The following is a 12,179-nucleotide window of genomic DNA, read 5'->3' as shown; positions in this document are numbered from 1 at the left end:
ACGGGGGAAGTATATGTGTTTTCTTGGATTTGGATAATCTTAATGGCTTATGGAACAAAACAGTTTGTATGAATATATAGAGATAAAATGCTAATGCAAAACACATAATAAAATATCAAAAACTCACTTGATTTAGTAAAATCAAATTTGTTTTACTACAAATATGTGTTCTTAAAAATTAAGTACCCATCTATAATTCTTGAGAGAGAATTCAAGATTTTTTCTAGATGTGTTTGTTTCCTCTATATAGAGGACCGTGACATGCTTTATAGATCAATATGCACATGATTATAAAACTTGAACTAAAATGGACTAACATAGTTTCCAAGGTTACTTTGTATATTTTCCATTTCTAGTGTTAGCAAATCTGTGCCGAATCTAATACGTCTGTGATCCTCCTTTGTCCAGTGAATCTTGACCCTTGATCTTGAATTCTTCAAGCTGCTTTTATAGTCTTTTCAATTCACTGATATAATTGTTTGTTGACTGATAATCTTGAATCTTTAACTTGTCTGCATTCTGAATTATGAAGTTCTTTATCGAGATCTCTTTTTGTTCTATAGAGATGTCACATATCAATAAGTAAAATGACTTGTCGATATTTGAGTTCTCTACATGTGTCTTTGATTTGTCGAGATCTCCAGTTCTCTACAAGTAGAATGACTTGTCGAGATCTCCAGTTCTCTATATAGACTTTACACTTGTCAATATCTCTACTTCTCTACATGAAGATTTGTCTTATCGACATCTCTAGATCTCTACATAAAAAATGACTTGTTGATATCTTAAGTTTGCTACATGGACCTTTTGACTTGTCGATATTTGAGATCTCTACATGCATATTGACTTATGAATATCTTTTGGGACTTCCCTACAAGTTATTTTGTACATCTCGACATACTTCTTGATATTCCTTCATATGCGACTTGTCGATATCTGACTTAAAATATTTTTCTTAAAACAACATTATTCAAATCAAAGCTGCTATAGTTTTCTCCGACACATAATTAGTACTTGATCTTCCTCTACAGTTTATTCGTTAGCTTAATGACTGTTCAAAGAAAAATCCTCAAGTCTAATATACTTAACATTTTTACAGACTCAAAAAAAAATAATTACATAATATAAAATTAAATTATCATACTACTTATTTTTAGGGTTGTCAGTAGAAATTCTAACATAGTGACTTGTCCAAGCACAAACGATACCCAGTTCATAGTTTTAGATAATTCAGATGTATGAGGCATTGAGAGAACATATGATTAAGTTGGAAAAAGAGTTAAATTAAGAAAATAAAAAGATACTTTGAATACATTAATTTACACGACGTTTAGAAAAGTGTTATATAAATATTTAAAGATTTTCTAAAAAAAATCAAAACTACTTAAAATATGGTGACTTGCATAGCCTTTCCTAGAAACGCTATATATCTTACTTATTTTCTATATAGTGCTTCACTAAAAAATGCTATGCAACTTTATTTATTTATTTTTATTTTTATTTATAGGTTTTTTAGAATATCTTGTCGAGGGTGTTCAACATAAATGATGTGTAACCATGTCAGTTGCATAGCACATCACAAAACACATCACAAAAGTGTTATGTAAGTAATATATCCTAAGTTTAATTTTGTAGCAGTGGTGTCTATAAATTAGACTAACTAAAAGTCAATCCAATTTATAAATTCGACGATATGAAATCTAGTCGAGATTATAGATTTATCTAAAAAGAGCATGTCGCCTTTATATATTCAATGTGAATATACGAATGTATACAAATGTATAATTTGACTGCTTAGGTGGGAATTCAATTTTTAGCAAAAAATATCAATCTTTTTAAAAGGCTAAATTTATGTGGTCGAATATTTTTAGAACAACTGTAAATACTAAATTTTACTCCCTTAAATTTATAAACTTTTTTTTCATATGTTTGTAAAAGTATTTGTAAAATATTTTTTCAAATGATTTAAAAATATTTTTCGTATTTTTAATTAGTTGTATTTGTAAACATATTTATAAAATTATTGATATGATGCTTCGATATTGATATAATCAAATATTCATCAAATTTAAATATTTTATTATTATTTATCATATAAAAATATTAATATGATCTTATCCAAAGATTACATATATAGTTTGTTCAAAAGATTGTTTTCTTTCCGCATACGTTCAACTTAAGATATTTTAAACAATTGTAAATATTTTCACCATAATAATAATAAAATTTTTTAATGAAATAATGTGGAATAATATTGAAATAAATTAATATAAAAGCTTCTTCACGAGACTAGGTTGAGTTTTCATTTTAACATAGGGTCTTATTTGACCACTTAACTATGAATGAAACTTTTTTAAATAATTTTTTAAAAATTGCATCATTTCATGTCGTGTATGAGAAATTATTTCATGTGTAATTGGGGTGAGAATCAAAACCGATAAGATTTTTCATTTTGAATTGTGGGATGATATATTGGATAATTTTATAATATTTCAAAAATAATTTATCAAACTCTAATTCAAAATATTAGAATATCCAATTAGTTAAATTTAAATATTCAACACCCAATCTGAACGATATTTTAAAATATGATAACACTCATTCAAGATTTGAGATCTTTTTGAAAATATTAATTTCATGTATATCTCTCTAACTAAATGTAGGAGAATTAAATATGTGATGACATTCATTGAGGATTTTCATTAATACTTAAAACAATTTTAGAAATTTGATCATAGTACATTAAACACACAATTTTGGAAAATACTCTCCAAAATGTGAGAACATTCATTAAGATTTTTAATAATATTTGGAAAGATTGTATCCAGAATTTTTAAAAAATATATGAGGATTAAAAATGTGCTCAAACAATCTTTTATACTCAAAAGTTATTTTCTTTAAAAGATGTTATAAAAATAGGGTTAGGTTTGTTAATCTACGAGTTTATGATGATATTCAGATTGCAACATATCAGACAGCAGTTTAGAGTCCAGAGTTTGCAGTTTGTTCAGAAGTTTCAGCAGAGGCTATTTCTCAGGATTAGGTTTGTTAGGGTTTTGTGTAAATCTTGTTTATCTGGATAAACCTTATCTCAAACAAACTCACCACCTTATCTTATAAATCAAGTTTAAAATCTCTCAAGCCTTATCTCTTTACTTGATTTATCTTTTTCAAACGTACTAACAGATTAGTTTCAAAGTTTCATTCAAATATTTTCAAATAAACTTATCTTCCAATCTTATCTTGTGTTTGAAAATAAATCTGTTAGAACTTTGCTTATAAATACAACTCTTCATTTCAGATTTGTAGCTAACACTTTCACGAGAATCCTTCATCATCTGAAATTATTTTCTTGTTTCATACCCGAGATATTCATATCCAGAAAAACAAGAAACCTAGTTTGAGTTGTAATCAATTTGTTTATTCTTATACTTGTGTATTCATATCAACTTTGTGCCGGGTTGTGGCAAGCTTGATTTCAAAGTATAGCAAGGTAGCTAGAAGGCTAAGGAATAGCAGTGGGCTAGGTAGCAAGGTAGCTTGGGAAAGGGTTTCTTTCAGGTGCTATATTTGTAATCAAGGAAAAGATTGTAAGTTCTTTTATTAAAGTTGATATAATACATTCTCTATGCTAGTTGGCATGGGGACTTGGATGTAGGCCATAGACTAGGTGTAGGGGCCGAACCAAGTGAAAACTTATGGTGTTTTTTTACTTTTCAGTTTTTCAGCATTCTGCATTTTATTTCTGTTGTTTATTTTCGACAGTGTAATTGAGACTGTCCCATACCCTGTCTCATTTGTAAAGGGACTGTCCTATTTGCATAAGAGACTGTCCCATTTGCCTTGACAGTTAGAATATTATTTTATCTAACGAGCCATCGAATTTCATTTGGTATCAGAGCAGGTGCATTTAATTCTCTTTTTAGTGTTTATTTTGCTAGCGATCCATGGCTCAACCAGATAGGTATCCAAACAATTATCCACCACTGCTTCATGGTACTGAAAACTACAATGACTGGAAGTTTCGAATGAAAATCTTTCTCCAGCGTGATGCATTTGAATGGGATGCTGTAGAAAATGGTTTCACAATTCCTATGAAAGAAGGGAAGCCAAAATCTCTCAAGGATCTCTCTCCCGAATAAGTGAACGCAATGAATTCCAATGCTAAAGCTATGAATTCACTTCTCAATGGCATGGTAGCTACAGAATTAAGAAAAGTCTCAGCATGTACTATTGCCAAACAGATTTGGGATACGAACAAAGTCAGCCACGAAGGCACGTCTAAGGTACGTGAAGTAAAATTAAGTATGCTAATGAGTGACTATGAAGGTTTCAGGTTGGAAAGAGATGAAAGCGTGCGAGATGCTCAAGGGAGGTTTCTGACATTGATGAACTCCATCTCACTTCTGGAACGGATCATTCCTCAATCTGAGATAAATAGGAAAATCCTCAGAGCAATGCCAAAGAAGTTTGCTCCAAAGGTTACCATTCTGCAGGATTCAACACTGCTTTCGACTATGGATACTCTAACACTGTTCAGTGAATTGGAGGAATTCGAAAATCAGCTAAGTAGATATGATGAAGAAGATGAAGCTCCTCGTAAGAAAACTCTTGCACTTAATGCAGATGCAGATGAGTCTCCTGACGATTCTGATGAAGATATTGCTCTTCTAACAAAGAAGTTTCATAAATTTCTTGCCAAACGGAATGCCTCCAAACGACCTGTGAAATCGCAGTTTATGAAGAAGGACTTCAAATCTAATCCGAGCAAGGAGGTTAAAGTGAATCAAAGCAAAGATACTTGCTTTGAGTGTGGAAAGAAAGGGCACTTCAAAAAGGACTGTTACAAGCTGAAGAACAAAAAGAAGGCATTAATTACTTGGAGTGATGATGAATCTGACGTGGAGATCGATTCAGACGATGAAGTTGCTCAACTTTGCTTTGCTGGACTAGAGGACAACTCCAGTGACAATGATGAGGTACAGAATATTAAGTATAATTCAAATATATCTTCATCTATGTTGAATTTGCAGGTCCAGGTTAGAAAGTTAAAAGAAAAGAATGCTTATTTAAAGCAAGCTTTAAGTGAAGTTCTTAGTGAAATGGATGATCCCATGAAGGAAGAAGCCCTAGTTGCTGAGAACAAATCATTGCTTGAAAGGGTTTCAAAACTTACTGAAGAAAATCAATATCTCAAAAATGAGATTGAGATGAAGGATGTATGCCTTGAAGCCTTGAAGAAAGAGTCAATATCTGTTGATTCAGAAACCGTTAATGAAGACAGTGCTCCTGATCCCCTTGTTCCTGAATTAAAGCAGAAAGTCGAACAGCTTGAAAAAGATTTAGCTAAATGTTTTCATGGAGAAGGAACTTTGAATGCTCTTCTTGGTGAACAAAAATCTTCTCTTGATAAAGGAGGTTTAGGATGTGAGTCAATCAAGAAACGTGCATTTCAAGGCGGTTATAAGCGAGCTCCTATGAAATATAAGATGCCTTATGAGAAATGTCGAGATTGTGGCAAAGCTGGCCATCCTACATCTGAATCTAGATTATGTGGTATCAAGGGCCACTCTTCTAACTCATCTTATAAATCTTCTACTAGATATAAATCTGCTAATACTTCTGTTAATATTGTTCAGATGTGGATTAAGAAATCAGATAGACATTTATATAAGATTTGTGATACTAACCAACCAGGACCCAAGTTTAAGTGGGTACCTAAGGGATAAAGCAATTCTTGCAGGTTTGTTTGAAGGTCCATGTTCCGCGAAATAAATGGATCATCGACAGTGGTTGTTCACATCACATGACAGGTGATAAATCCAAGTTTCTATCTCTAGTTGCCAAGGAAGGTGGCTTAGTTACTCTTGGAGATTCAAACACCGTCAGAATTATTGGAAAAGGCACCATTGGTAATGACAGGTTTGCCATTTCTAATGTTCGTTTAGTTGATGGTTTGAAATATAATCTTATTAGTGTAAGTCAACTTACTGATGCTGGTCATAAGGTTAAGTTCGATAAAGATGTATGCTATATTGGTACTCATACTAACGAGTTTGCTTTAGTTGCCAAAAGAAAAGGAAATATTTTTGTATTAGATTTTGATGAACAGCAAGAAGAAATTTGTCTTGCTACTGTTTAAGATCAACAGTATCTTTGGCATCGACGTCTTGGCCATGTTCACATGGATCTTCTTCGGAAGATATCTTCTCATGATCTGGTTCGAGGTCTACCAAAGTTGAAGTACAAGAAAATAGAACCTTGTTCAGCTTGCCAACTTGGAAAACAGGTGAAAACTTCCTTTACTGCTAAGAATAAAGTATCAACTTCTGTTCCTTTGCAGCTCCTTCATCTAGATCTTTTTGGTCCAGAAAGGTATGTAAGCTTAGGAGGTAAGAATTATGCTTTTGTTATAGTTGATGATTATTCTCGTTTCACTTGGGTATTATTTTTACGAACTAAGGATGAAGCTTTTGTTGAGTTTAAGGATCTTATTACTAACCTTGAGACTAAGTATTCATTTAAGCTCAAGACTATTTGTAGTGATCATGGAGGTGAATTCGAGAAAGATTTCATAACCTTCTGTAAATCAAGAGGAATCACTCATAAATTCTCAGCTCCTCGAACTCCTCAGCAGAACGGAGTAGTAGAACGCAAGAACAGGACTCTACAGGAAACTGCCAGAACTCTACTGCATGAGAGTAAGCTTCCAAGAAAATTTTGGGCTGAAGCGGTACACACTTCCTGTTATGTTTTAAATAGAGTGCTTATTCGTCCTATTTTGCTTAAAACTCCGTATGAATTGCTTAAGAAAAGGACTCCTAACATTAGTTATTTTCGAGTATTTGGTTCCAAGTGTTTTATTTTAGATACTCAAAATAATCGAGGCAAGTTCGATGCGAAATCTACGGAAGGAATCTTCTTGGGATATTCTACAACAAGCAAAGCTTATCGTGTTTATAATTCTGTCAAGAACAAAGTAGAAGAATCCATCAATATTTCATTCAATGAATCTTCAAGGAATATATCTCAAATTGATGAAGACACTGCGGATCTATCGTCTCATTCCCAAATGAGACAGTCTCATTCCGAAAAGAGTCAGTCTCATTCTGACAAATCAAACAGTCAAGACTCTCCAGGTCCATCTCAGTCTTCTGATAATTCTGCAGAATCTACTCAAGCTTCAGATGAATCTTCTGGCTATCCAAAGACTCCCGATAGTGTTTCAAATTTGAATTATGTTACTCCTCTGGATAAATCTTCACAAACGGAAATGAGGCAGTCTCTTTTGAATGAGACAACTCCTATTCATTTCCAGGCAGACAATTCTAATGAGGAAGAAATGAGTAATATTCAACTTCCTAAGTCCTCTAGGACTGTGAAGAATCATCCACCAGATAATCTTCTCACTGATTTAGATCAAGGGATTTCTACTCGAAGCAGGCTTCATAATCTATGTGCATTCTGTGCTTTTGTTGCTGAGTTCGAACCAAAGAATGCTCAAGAAGCAGTTGCAGACGAACACTGGTCTGTTGCAATGCAGGAGGAATTGAACCAGTTCGAGCGGTGTGATGTTTGGGAACTCGTCCCACCTCCTCAGGATGCCAAGATCATTGGAACTCGTTGGGTTTTCAAGAATAAGAAAGATGAAGATGGAAATATCATTCGAAATAAAGCTCGGTTGGTTGCTCAGGGATACAACCAGCAGGAAGGAATCGATTACGACGAGACATATGCTCCAGTAGCTCGTTTAGAAGCTATTCGAATCTTAATGGCCTTTGCAGCTCACAAGAAGTTCAAGCTCTATCAGATGGACGTCAAAAGCGCATTTCTAAATGGCTATCTCAAGGAAGACGTCTACGTGAAGCAGCCTCCAGGTTTCATTCACGAGAAGTACCCTAACTATGTTTACAAGCTCAAGAAATCTGTCTATGGATTGAGACAGTCTCCTCGCTGTTGGTATGAACGTCTCAGTCAATTTCTTGTGAACAATGGTTTCATTCGCGGTACACTCGATCCAACTCTCTTTATTTTTCATAAACGTGATAACTTTCTTTTAGTACAAGTTTATGTTGATGATATAGTATTTGGATCTTCTAACGAATCTTTGTGTAAGTGGTTTTCTGATTGCATGCATAAGGAATTCGATATGAGTTTGATGGGTGAATTGCAGTACTTTCTAGGTTTGCAAATTAATCAGTCTCATGCAGGAATATTTATTCACCAAGGCAAGTACATAAAGGATTTACTCAAAAGATTTGCACTTGATCATGTCACACCTAAATCAACTCCGATGAGTACTTCAGTTAAGCTTACTAAGGATGAACAAGGTACACCTGTAGATGTCACTAAATTTCGAGGTATGATTGGTTCATTGTTATATTTAACTGCCTCACGACCTGACATTATGTATAGTGTATGCTTGTGTGCTCGTTTTCAATCTCAACCTAAAGAATCTCATTTGAATGCCGTTAAACGTATTTTTAAATATTTGAAAGGTACGAGTGACTTGGGATTATTTTATCCAAGCTCCTCTTCCTTTGACTTAATCGGTTTTTCAGATGCTGACTATGCAGGGTCACAGGTTGATAGAAAAAGCACAAGTGGTGCTTGTGAATTTTTAGGAGATTGTTTAGTTGCATGGCATAGTAAAAAGCAAACTTCAGTAGCTCTCTCTACAGCTGAAGGAGAGTACATTGCAGCTGGAAGTTGCTGTGCTCAAATTTTGTGGATGCAACAAACATTGCAGGATTTTGGTATTTCTTACTCAAATATTCCTATATATTGTGATAATACCTCTGCAATTAATATCTCTAAAAATCCTGTTATGCATTCTCGTACTAAGCATATTGATGTTCGTCACCATTTTCTACGAGATAATGTGTCTAAAGGTAATATTGAGCTTATTTATATTTCTACTGAGAAACAGCGTGCAGATATCTTCACTAAGCCTTTAGCTGAAGATAGATTTTGTAAAATGCGTCGAGAATTAGGTATGTGTTCTCTGTAATTTATTACGTGATTTTATGTAATTTATGTGTTTAAATATGAATTATGTCATAATACTTAAATATATGTTGTGTATTTATTATTTGCGTTATTATGTTCCTGTTTATAAATTTGTGGTTTTTACTTTATGTGTCCGTGTGTTTATGCGTGTATATAGCATTAGATTTTATAAATCTTTTGATTAGACTTTTCATATCCTTGAAACTCGTGCATGTATCATTCATTCAATACATCACTTCTGTTTTTGCACCTCTTCATCTCCTCTTCCATCTCTAACTCTTCAGTTTCTACTTCTTTTTAAACTCTTTTTCTTAATCTTTTCATTTTCTTTTCTCACTCTACTCTCTCATTCTCTCAAAATTCTACCCTAAAATCTTCTTTTCTTCCATGGCTCGCCGTTCGAGATCCACCGCAAACCAAACCCCGACCCCTGCTCTGTCTGGTTCGAAGCGTCGTCGTATGACCACAGTCGTCTCCGAAGCATCTAGTGAAGCATCTCCTAATTCTTCCGAACGCCATGCAAAGGAAAGCACTACTAAGGCATGGAACAAGTCCATTCTAAAAGAAAGGTTGTGTGATACTGATCTTCTCTCCAGGATTGGCGTATCATCATTGTTTGAAGCTGTTGGGTGTGCTGGGTTATTATCGCCGTCAGATGTAATCTATCCAGATTTGGTGAAGGAGTTCTATGCGAATTTTTCGATTTTGGCCGACAATATTGTGTTCTCTTCGGTGAAAGGTAGTCCAGTTTGTTTTAAGGCGGATTTGCTGGCCAGGCTCACAGGCGTATCCGATCAAGGTCCCTGCCCGTTTACCACTCATCAGGCGTTTGACGAGATTCCTGGATTGCAATATGAGGAACAACTCAAAGCTATTCTCGGTGACAACTTTGTTTCTGTGTCTGTCAAACCATTGGTAACTGATTTAACTCCTATGTGCTTATTATTGTTTAAATTGTTTCACTCGAATGTTTTGCCTCGTAAATCTGGTCGTGATAGAGTAACATTTCAGGATTCTATTCTTCTGTCAGTGTTTGTTAAGAAAACCCCTTGTAATTTGGCTTCATTGATTATTTCCAACATGAATCATTGTGCTAAACATGAATCCATGCATCTTCCATACCCTGCTTTGTTAACAAAGATTTTTCAGTATTTTCGTGTTCCTTTTGAGACTGCTAAATCAGAAAGTTTGAATGTTGTTTTTGACTTGTCTGTGTTAACTGCGAATGGTCTCGTAGTTACTGAATCAAATGATTTGTTGTTTGATGATGCTTCTAGGAATGTTGGTGGTATTCCTAAGTCTCCTAATTATGCCTCAGACCCCTTTGATCAGCCTACCAATACTCTTCTTAATTCTCTGTTGATCAAATTAAATGAAAATTCTGCTGCTTTGGCTAATCTTAATCAGCATTTTGCTTCTGTCAAAACTCTTGGATCACTAACTTCTGAAGTTAGTATTCTCAATGCTTCTTTTGAGTTGTTTAGGAAGTATGTTTGTTCATCTTTGGATGATATCAATGCTAAACTCTCTGTATTGCATACTTCTGATGTCAAGTTGTCTAAGACCATAGATTTTGAGTTTGGGACTCTGCAGGAAGGGATGATTTCCTCTGCTAAGGCATGGGAAAAGGAATTTGTTAAGTTGTTTTTTAAGCTTGGGTCAGAGACTAAGTTTTTATCTCAGCAGTTGTCAGCCATGCAAGACAAGAGCAAGATGTATTGGCACAAGAAAAGAGACTGGATTGGAGATTGTACTCTAGAAGAAATCACTGCTCCTCTGCCACTCCCTGCCATTCCTCCACCTTCAGTTTTTGGTATGACCAGAGAAGAATACAAGGCTAAGATATTTGAATGGCTTCGTGAACGGGACGGGAAGGCACCAGCTCAGGAAGCTTTTGACAAGCTATTTTCAGAGTACGGCTCAGCTCCGGTGTTTCCTTCATCCCATAACAAGGCTTCTGGTTCAGGAAAAGGCAAAGGCAAAGGCAAAGCTCCAGTTCATGTTGATGACGATTCTGATTGAAGGACCCTTTTATGATGAAGGAGGAGAAATTATGAGATGTTTTTAAGATGTTTGATTGATATTTTTAGACGATGATGGGTTTATGGGTTTATTTGGTTAAGAGTTTATTTGGTTAAGACTATGTTTCTGAATGGGTGTTTTTTGATGGATGTTTTGTGGATGACTTTGTGATGTTGGTTTATGTTTTTGATGAATGTTTTTGGATGACTTTGTGATTAACTGATATTCTGGATTTGTTAGATAACTATTGCAACTGGACATCCTGGTTTAGGGATGGGTTGTTATGTTTTAAGTATTTATTGATTGAGACTATTTCTTTTATGCATATTGATCTCGTGTCTCATTCAGTCTTTAGTTGTCTCATTATCATATTGATTGCATGTATTATAAACTGCAAAATATTCTGTTGTATCTAACTCTGTTTTACAGGCCTTTAGTGTTTTTGATAGGGGGAGCATTTATGCTTTCTTTGTCATCATCATAAAAGGGGGAGAATGTTAATCTACGAGTTTATGATGATATTCAGATTGCAACATATCAGACAGCAGTTTAGAGTCCAGAGTTTGCAGTTTGTTCAGAAGTTTCAGCAGAGGCTATTTCTCAGGATTAGGTTTGTTAGGGTTTTGTGTAAATCTTGTTTATCTGGATAAACCTTATCTCAAACAAACTCACCACCTTATCTTATAAATCAAGTTTAAAATCTCTCAAGCCTTATCTCTTTACTTGATTTATCTTTTTCAAACGTACTAACAGATTAGTTTCAAAGTTTCATTCAAATATTTTCAAACAAACTTATCTTCCAATCTTATCTTGTGTTTGAAAATAAATCTGTTAGAACTTTGCTTATAAATACAACTCTTCATTTCAGATTTGTAGCTAACACTTTCACGAGAATCCTTCATCATCTGAAATTATTTTCTTGTTTCATACCCGAGATATTCATATCCAGAAAAACAAGAAACCTAGTTTGAGTTGTAATCAATTTGTTTATTCTTATACTTGTGTATTCATATCAACTTTGTGCCGGGTTGTGGCAAGCTTGATTTCAAAGTATAGCAAGGTAGCTAGAAGGCTAAGGAATAGCAGTGGGCTAGGTAGCAAGGTAGCTTGGGAAAGGGTTTCTTTCAGGTGCTATATTTGTAATCAAG

The sequence above is a fragment of the Apium graveolens genome, chromosome 6, assembly GCF_009905375.1.
Source record: "Apium graveolens cultivar Ventura chromosome 6, ASM990537v1, whole genome shotgun sequence".
NCBI lineage: Eukaryota > Viridiplantae > Streptophyta > Magnoliopsida > Apiales > Apiaceae > Apium > Apium graveolens.
Note: the sequence above shows the minus strand (reverse complement) of the source record.